The following is a 10,001-nucleotide window of genomic DNA, read 5'->3' as shown; positions in this document are numbered from 1 at the left end:
TCGTGAGGAAGGGCTGGGGATGCTGAGGATAAGCCGGCAAAGAAAAACCGTGGAGAAGCGAGAACTGCAGGCCTGCTGGGTAGAGGACAGTGAGTACTGTCAAGACTCCTCTAGAGGGGACTGGGCAGAGCAGGAGGATTTAGCCGTCGAGGGTCCTTCTGCTGCTCTTCCGCTGTGGAGAGCGCGGATCGCAGAGTGAGCGGCAAGTACACCCCAGGGTTTGGACCCAACTCTACTGCGAATTAAGTTCTGGGCAAGTCTTCAACCTTGGGGAGTCTCTATGTCTTCATCTAGTAAAAGAGCAATAACACTACTCAACAGCCATGCTTTTGTGAGAACTAAATAGGATAAGGTAAGTAGGACCCTGAGGCCCCCAAGTCACTCAGCCTTCCGGGTCCTTCGCTCTTTTCTTTTCGAAAGTTAAAAACAGGCGTCCGCTGCAGGCAGAGGAGGTACACACATCACAGGCTTGTGTGGACTAAAGGGGCCACACACTACACCTGACAAGCTCAGCAGAGGCCTGCGTGGCAGCCTTGCAAACCGAAAATAACCACAAAGGATGGTCCGAGATGAAAACTTTTTAAACTAAAAGCAGTTTTATGGTGGGTAGTCATGTCCTGGGCCGGTATGTTCCCTGACAAAAGTTAATCTTTGCCTTAACTGAGTCTTTCTGTGGTCTTTTGGCATCTACGATGACATAGCTTTGGAATGTTAAAGTAATTTCCTTTTTCTGGACCCCTCAAAGCACAGGCCCCACTCTGCTCTGCGGAGACCTCAAATCCCCTCATTGTTATTGAGTTCATTGTTGACTGTTAACTATCATATACTCACTTCTGTAAAAGAAATATGTGTCTATCATTTCACTTCTTATCCAATCCCAGAGGTCCTTCCACCTCCTGCTGCCCTAATCTATCACCAATGGATTTCATGTAACGACCGTTAACAATTTTTCTTGGGTTCATTCAGAAAATGTTTTGTATATGCACACACACACACACACACACACAAACACACACACACACACCTATTTTGTTTAAAATAATAAGAAACATACTATACTCCACCATAACTTGATTTTTTTTTTATTTGACAATATAGCTTAGACATCTTTCTAAATCAATATAGCTCTGCCTCACTATTTTGAGTGGTAAGCCAGTATGTGAATGGGCCTTCATTTTGATGGGCGTTTTGTTGTAACTAACTTCCTGTTCTTCCAATGCTGTGTTAACAGCCTTTGTACAATGGTGAATTGGTACAATGATGAGCCTATGTATACACACATGTGCACATGTGCACGCACACACATTTGCACATTTGTACAAGTTCACGTATGGACTAAACTCCCCAAAGTGGAACTACTCCATCGGAAGGTGTACACAGTTCAAATGTTGGTAGACATCACCCCATTCCCTTCCAGAGATGTTACTGAAATATATTTTACACTCAGCAGTTTTCCCCTCAAGCATTAATGAGTGTTAAACTGCAGCAGCTGGATTTTTGTTTGGTTGTTTTTAGAATTTTGTCTCTTAAACATTGCTTTCTGGGCTTATGCGCTTCCTCCAACAAAAGAGCAGAGGCAAGGACATGAAAATGAGGTAAGACAGAAGAAGGGGAGACAGACCAGCCCAGACCCAAGGACTGAGGGAGCACAGCCTGAGAAGCAAGGCTCAGGCGAGGGATCTGGTGTCGCAGCTCAGTAACCAGTAAAAGGGTCCCCAGGTCACGGAGCAGCCTGCAGGGGAGGGGGGTGGTGGGGGAGACGTCAAATCCTCAAATGTGTGCTACAGACACAATAGACATAATTACATAAAAATCGATCAGTGCATATGATGCAGGAGCAACATAAAAGCCGTCTACACGTACATGTCACGTCCCAGGATGTGATTCAGCATCTGCACTGTGAACGAAACAAAACACCCATGACTTGGGCGAGACACCGGGAGCCTGGGTTGTCTGACGTGCTACCAACCTTCCCACATCGCCCATTTTTCAGCCCCGTTAGTCATAGTGCGAAATTCACACTGACAACTGGGGCTTCTCTGGGTCTGTGTCCTCCTGCTTCAAGGCCAAGTTTCCTCTAACCCTTCCAAGGAGTTCTGACTTCCTTGGCCTTGTCCACTCATGCTCAGGAGGTACGTTCTTTTATCTACATCTCAGAGCTTCTCACCGTCTTTGGGTGACCGTGATGGGGCCTTCTCCGCCCATCAGGACCCAAAGAAGCAAGTACGCGATTGGCAACAGGGAATTTTACTGACTGTGTTGAGTAGTGAAGCTACTCAAGTCATAAACCGAAGCTGTGAATAAAAATATAGCCCAAGACACAATTTTATGCTGGATTCCGAAAAAACATGTTCTTCCTGAGACATGATCAGACTCAAAATAGACCGTGTATTTATAACGTTATTATACATAGACACTGCATTCTTGGCTTATATTTCTTTATTTTTTATTGATTTCAGAGAGGAAGGGAGAGGGAGAGAGAGAGAGAAACATGAATGATGAGAGAGAATCATTGATCGGCTGCCTCCTGCATGCCCCACACTGGGGATCGAGCCCACAACCCAGGCTTGTGTCCTGACCGGGAATCAAACCATGACCTCCTGGCTCATAGGTTGATGCTCAACCACTGAGCCACACTGGCTGGATGTGGTTTATATTTCTTTCTCTTCCATCTCACAGCTCATCTTCAAATATTGTCAAATTGCACCGTCAGCCATATTTGTAAAACAAATCCTAACAATAAATACTTAAAATGAGAAAGTTGTGAGAAGTACAGACATTTCACCATACAGTTCTCTGGAGCCCCACACAATCCATGGTTTTCCACGTTTACAGCAGTAGTGAAGCAGCAGGGAGGTTACTGAGCACATAAAAGTTCCTTCTTAAATGGACATTGCCCTCTGATTTGCTTTCACACCCAAAGGGGGCCTTGCTCTGACAAGCCAGTGGCTGGAAGGGTAAGAGTGGGAAGTAACTCAGGAGGGAGAGGCTGAGGTCACAGCCTGCCACCCTCCTAACCTGTGAACTTCCTAACCTGCATGTTGTGCAAGGGTCCACCGTTTTACGAAACCTATAGCAACAGAGCTAGGGTTCCATGGAACCCCATTTGGGAAACCCTGCTCCTTGGGTTACTATGAAGGTTAAATGAGATAATACATGCAAAGGTCTCAGATGACTGACTGCTGCACAGTAGTTGTTACTACACTGGAACAAAGAAATGCATATGACCCTTGAACTTGCAATTGGGAAAAAGATTGGCATTAATACCCCAAATTATAATATAATAAAGCCATTGCCTTAATCGAGTCATATGTAAAGTTCTGTGGTCACCCTGAGAAGCAGCGCCTAAGTTTAGAGTTAAGGAATGGTTTTACCCAGTAGACGGCCCTTGAATGAAATCTGAAGAACCATGGGGTGTTTTCTAGTCATGTTAGAGGGAGAGGGTGCTCTTGACAGAGAAGTGCTACGGGTGAGTACTTTTATCGCACATGTAATAGATGATCACCAGGAAGGGAAAGCTAAGAAGGAAATGCAGGCATTGCATTTCTATTTAGTCTCCAGTTGACAGAGGTAATCATTTCCACAAACACTTGTGCCCTGGTCAGAACTGCCGTAACTTATAAGTATTTGCTACGTCTAACTCCCTGACTGAACTTAGACCATTTGTAAAACCCACCAAATGGTAGTTTACTAATGGCCACAACCAGAGCAGAGGTGTCTACTTCCTAACCCTGGGCTTGGGGGAAAGACAAAGAAACAGGAGCACGATTCGTTTATCCGTATAGTTCTTCCCGGCTCCACACTTAAATCAGCATTCCAGTATTTGCTGGGAAACACGGGAACATGTATGTTTTGGAAGTGACGCCCTCCAAGGATGTCTCAGGAAATTCACTCTCGGGTTACAGCCTTGCTGTTGAGCCTTCAAAACCACTTTGCATTGAACAAACTTGGGGCTATTTCAAGTGCAACTTGTTGGGATTTGAAAGCAAATCTTAGCTCTTGAGAGAAATGAGAGTAATTGAAGGAGGTGTGGAGAGAATGCTGACCCGAGTCCAAAGTCGTCATATAAATGTATTTGGAAAGAAATAATTCAGCATTGTTTTACTTTTTTTTTCTTGCCTGGGTAATAAGAGAACTTGACTATATTGTTTGAATTATTCTCCAGTTTCCTCACATCTGAGTCTTTTTAAACCAACTGGAATACATTTAATAGGGAGGATTTTGCGTTATATTTTCTCTCTTTATTAAAACACTAAAACCTGCCAACTTTTCTTTCAGCTAATTCTAAAAAAGTATATGTCCTTCACGTGTGTGACAACTCTACCATTGTCCCTCTGTGCAATGATTAATGCATCAGAATCTCATATTACTTTTTAATTCAGGCGAAGAATATATTTCCATTGTGCCACCTGCTATTTTCTGTTGCTATTCAGAATAGAATTGGAAAACGTGTGGTTCTGTGTTATATAGATGGTCTAAATAAATTCTACGAGGGCAGGAGACAAGGTCTATTTTGCTCGTCACTGACTTACAGTCAGTATGAGCGCAGGTCTGCTGCACGGCAGGTGCTTAGTGTGACTGAATTGATATAAATTCCCAGAGGCTTAGGATATTTCCATAGGATATTTCTTCTGGTCTTCTTCCTGGTCCGATGCTTCATGGTGCTCATGGCAGGTACCTTTTCTGCTCTCGGATAACTCAGAAATGGTTGGATTAAAGGTGTCAAACTTGGCCTTCAGGTAATCCCAAGCGCAGAAGGCAGCAGAGTTAAATTTGAAGGGAAGAAAAAAAAGTTAAAATATGAAGTTCTGAGGCAGCATGAGGACCCAGAGCTCCTCATTTCAGGGGACATGGAGCTGTTTTCAAAGCCCTTTTCATCAATTCGGCGTCTCCCTATTTTTGGCATGTTCGCCATAACCTGTCTGGTATGGGCTCCAGCACTGTTTTGAAATCATGATTTATGGATTAAGGAGTGGACATTGACAAGAGTTACAAAATGCAGAGTTGGCCCCAAGTGTCCTTCACTCTTTGAGGGTTGTTGCTTTGTTTCCTGGGTTTCTGTTATTGTTGTTGGTTTTGGGTTTTTTTTTTTCATCTTAAGTGAAAACTCTGCTGCTGCTTTGAGCTCTTTGGGTAGAGTTCCCGCTCTATTTAGAGAACAAGAGTCACCGTGGAAATCACGCTGGAGAAAGCGGGCCTAAGGGGGAGGGGTGTGGACATGTCATGTGAGTGTCCCTCTCTTCACTAGCCTTTGGGCTGCAGGCCTGGTAGCCAGGGCTCCGCTGCCCCTGCTTCATGGTACCACGATGGGCCCTGGTCAGAGCTCGGGGACAGCGTGGCTGTGACAATCAGGAGCTGCTGGTGCCATCCCAAGGAGTCCGCCCCATGGAGCTGGGAGGAGGGAGGAGAGATGCCTGGGAACAGTCATTAGCTGACATCCACAGAGTTATCACTCCGTCCAAAGCCCTGAGGACCCGCTGTGGAAAACACTGCACCAGGAAGAGGAGATGGAGGAAGAGGAGGGAATAAGGGTGGGGAGGGGGAGGACATGGGGCAGAAGAGAAGCAGGAGAGGTGGGCTGGGGGGAAAGGGCAAATGGTACCCAGGAATTGGGTTGGGTCGGAGGACCTCGCGGAGACCACCATTTGCTCGGAGCATGCTCTGCCCCTAGATGGCGCTGTGGGGCCAGCCAGTGTAGAAAGTCAGTCTTGCTCAGAGCCCAGGACCCAGCTTTCCCCTGGTGCCTTTGCGTATCTGGGGCGTGTTTACATGAGCCCCCAGCACGCCCCCCAAATCAACTCCTGGATGCTGCCCTCTGTCCCCTTCTCCCCTCCCTCCATCCTCTTTGCTCCTTCTCACCTACTACGGGCTCTGCTGGGCGCTTTCTGTACATGAGCTCACGGATGCTCCCATGAGAGGCAGTTTTCTGTGTTACAGATGAAAACTCTGAGACTCAGATATATGAAGTAAGAAGCCCAAGGCCCTTACTCAGTAGGTTCAACATTGGAGGCAGGGCTCGAATCCAGATGTGTGCGACTGCAAAGTCCCTGCCCCTGACCATGGACAATCTCGTGCTTGACTCCCCAGGCCAGCTCTGACGCCACACACGGTAGGTGTCACCTTCACTGTGCATTAGCTGGGCCAGCCTGCCGGCCACCTGCCCCTCAGTCATTCAATACGCTTTATTCGGTACCACCAGGCTGTGGACCTCTGTACTGTGTACTGGCTTCCATGGGAGGGAGCTGGAAGCTGTGAGTCATCACTTCCCACAGGAGGGACTCCAGGTGGGTGCCTGGCTCACTGGACACCAGGGGACGCAGGTGAGTGTGAGTGAGCAGAGAAGGCACGGTGGGAGGCAAAAAAAGGGGAGAAAGAAATAACCTAAATCACCATTGCTTTCTCTGTTCTGGCCACAAAAACAAGTTCTTTTCCACCTAGAGTGACACCTGCACATGGAAGCAACAGGTTAAGGGGCCAAGAAATAGATCCCATTCTCAAATAATTAGTAACTAAACCACACCAGGCTTAAGATAAAAATGATTAGTCAGTGTTATTCATGTGGTCATAATATTCCTTGAAAAAGAAGGCGTAGCCATTTGATTCCATTCTTCAATTTATTTTAAATGGGGAGTGAGTGGGGAGAAGAGAAAGAGGGAGAGTTAAAGAGGAAACAAGCAGAGCAGTGACAAGAGAGAAAGGGGGGAAAAGGCCCAAAGCAGGAAGTCCGCACAGGTCCTGGCGGGTGCCTGGCCCTCCTTTGCTCGGAGCCCTTGGCCTCCCCTCCTGCCCACCTCTCCTCTGTGTTTGCGGGCCCCTCCTCCCCACACACGCTTGAAAATGAGCAGGAAAAGGAAACAGCATTCAAAGGAAATTCCCCCCTACATCTATTGTCTGCATATTAACTACACAATCATTTTCGCTGCATTTTACAAAATCATTGATCAGTCCACTATCAATTCAGGCAACAATATAAAATTAAGAAAATTATAGCCTGGAAAAAATGTACAAAGCAGCCTGGCTGGCATGGCTCAGTGGTTGAGTGTCAATCTATGAACCTGGAGGTCACGGTTTGATTCCCAGTCAAGGCACATGCCCAGGTTGCAGGCTCAGTCCCCAGTGTGGGGCGTGCAGAAGGCAGCTGTTTCTCAGCATTGATGTTTCTCTCTCTCTCCCTCTCTCCCTCTCCCTTCCTCTCTGAAATCAATAAATATATATATTTAAAAATGTACATAGCAGTTGAATGAGTTCTGTGTAGCTGAGCAGTCACAGAAGAAAGGAAAGGGTATTACGGCCTTGGCGGTAGCAGGGCCAGACATTGCCTTTTAAAGATGCCTCCCATGTACCTGGGACCATACCCAGCAACGGGCCAGTCACAGAAGAGAATAAGAGAAAAAGATTAAGAGAAAAAGCAAATATGGGATGATGTATTGTTAACCCGTCTCCTTGCCTAAAAGTTCTTTAGAGTTCACCAAAACAAAGGGCAATCTTGTCTTTCATGCAAAAAAAAAAAAAAAAAAAAAAAAAAAAAAAAAAAAAAGAATCGCTTCTGTGACATCTGGTAAATTCATCTGTTGTTGAAGGTACAGCCCAGTGTCCAGAGGATGATCTGCTCTAGGCCCCTCTGTGAACTGTCTGGATTTTATCAATGGTCCTGACTTCACAGAATCGAGCAGCATGAGGGGCGAGCATCCAAGTGAGTTAGTTTCCCACTTCCGGGACATGGATAGGCAAACCTCTCCGAATCAGGCAGCTGTGACCCATGCATAGGAGGCCGTCAGGATACCTTTGGCCAGAGTGTTAAGATCAATCAAGCCAACAGTTCCCTGTAAGTGTTGGTGCTATTGCAGCGTCAATGAGATTTTATCTATGGAGTGAAAGATTAGGGGAGACCAAATTTATTGTCATTCAGAGGAAGTATTTATAAACTTGGCAGAGCCTCATGTGAGAGCAGAACAAAGGCTGCCAAGGAGGGTCATAAATTAAGATGGATGGTCTGAAAGTATTTTCCACATACACTGCATACATCTGGTTAGACGCACACCGCACGGCCCCAGCTCCGTATTGAGTTGCCCTGTACGAGTGCTGAAGCTACCTTATGTGTGGGCATTGGGGGTGGGGGGTGGGGAGCCTGAGTCAGTGTCAGAGTTGGGGTGGAGAAGAAAGGGAGTTCTGAAGTGCAGAGGGGAGGGTGGAAGAAGCAGAAGATTGCGACGAATGGAAAGTGGCGGGGAGGGCAGTATGCTCCCTGATCAGTTGCCTGCAGGAGAACAACCCTGAGGGCTCGGCTGGTGGAGAAGATCCGAGAGGGGATGGATATGATGTGGGGAACAGAAGAAGGGAATAGCATCAGGAGGGGGAACAAGAAGGCACATGGGCCAAATCTGGCCCTGCTGCCTGGTTTTGCAAATAAAGTTTTATTGGAACACAACAATATTCATTTGTTTGCAGATTGTTTCTGGTTGTTTTCATGCTCTAACTGCAGAGTTGAATAGCTGTAGCAGAGATCATAGGACCTGCAAAGCTTACGATATTTACTATCTAGCCCTTTTCAGAAAACATTTGCCAAATGTTTGCCTTGACCATAGAGTCCACACCGCTCTCAGCCACTCAAATGCCACCAACCTTTTCCTATCGATGGCAAAGCCTGATTCTACTCCACATGGCATCTATTTATTTTCATTTTGTACATACTTAAAGCTCTGCCAGAGTAGACTTGGGAAAGTAAAGGTATGTGATATCTCATTAAAAAAATAAATAGCAGGTGATGCTAAGAGACAGGAAGTCTAGCACAGTGTCCCCTGACGACTCTTTCATCAAAGTGGCACATTATTATGTGTTGAAATGTGTCCCCCAAATTTATATGTTGAAGTCTTAACCCCCACGACCTCAGAATGTGGCCTTATTTGAAAATAGAGTCTTTGAAGATGTAATTAGTTAAGCTGTCATTAGGATGGATCCCTAATCCAATATGACTGGTGTTCTTATAATAATGAGAAATTGGACAAAGACACACAGCATATGAAGATGAGGGCAGAAGTGGGGTGAGTCAGCAGAAGCGAAGGAACACCTAAGGTGGCAGGAAACCACAGAAGCCAGGGGACAGGACGGAGCAGATTCTCCCTCACCGCCCTCAGCAGAACCCAACCCCGCTGACACCTTGATCTTGTACTTCTAGCCTCTAGATCTGTGACTTTAAATTCCTGTTGCAGAGCCAGTTATCGGCGGTACTTTGTTATAGCAGCTCTAGCAAACTCATACACATAAGCACAAAGTTCCTGAGGAGACTTTCTTTGCAGGTAACAACCACAACCAAGGGGCTACCTTCATTCCCAGGGGACACTTCAGTGCAGAGCTCACAAGAGTCTAAGACTCATTGCTTTCCCCCCTGCCCCCAGATTGACAAGCCTTCCAGAACCTGACATTCGGCTCTGGGATTGCCTGTTTTCAACAAGTCTTCTTCCTTGACAAGACTCCAGAATAGTCACAAACTTCCTTTTTTATGCGTGCACTTAGGGCAGACGAGACAAGCTTTATCATCTAATTCAACTCATCTTCAGGGTTTAATCATAAGCAGTAAAAGCCATCAATCTGCTCTGAAAATGCCACACCCTTTAGAAGTATGGTGGCCAACAGGAGTGTCCCAGACCCTCAGGAGGCCGGAGTTACAGCCACTGACTGACAAATCTGTCCATACATCAGACTTGGTGTGTTGGCTCAGTTCAGTTTCAAAGCTATTGTGTTTATAGGACCACAATAAAATATTTACCCTCAAATATTAAAGACTCAACTAGTAGTTCCCATGTGGGCCCATGAAGTTATTGGACTTTAAAAAGTAAAGATTCTATTTTAAAATTATGATTCCTCAACCATTCCTTTATTTGAATGTGATAAACACATATAGCAGGTACCCTGCTAGGCACTAGGACAAAAAATGCAGAGTCCTCAAGGATCTCAGAGTCTAGTGGGGAAGCAGACGAGGGAATCAGGGTTGGACCACAGAG

The sequence above is a fragment of the Myotis nattereri genome, assembly GCF_964212035.1.
Source record: "Myotis nattereri genome assembly, chromosome: 18".
Classification (NCBI taxonomy): Eukaryota; Metazoa; Chordata; class Mammalia; order Chiroptera; family Vespertilionidae; genus Myotis; species Myotis nattereri.
This window is presented reverse-complemented; position numbering follows the sequence as displayed.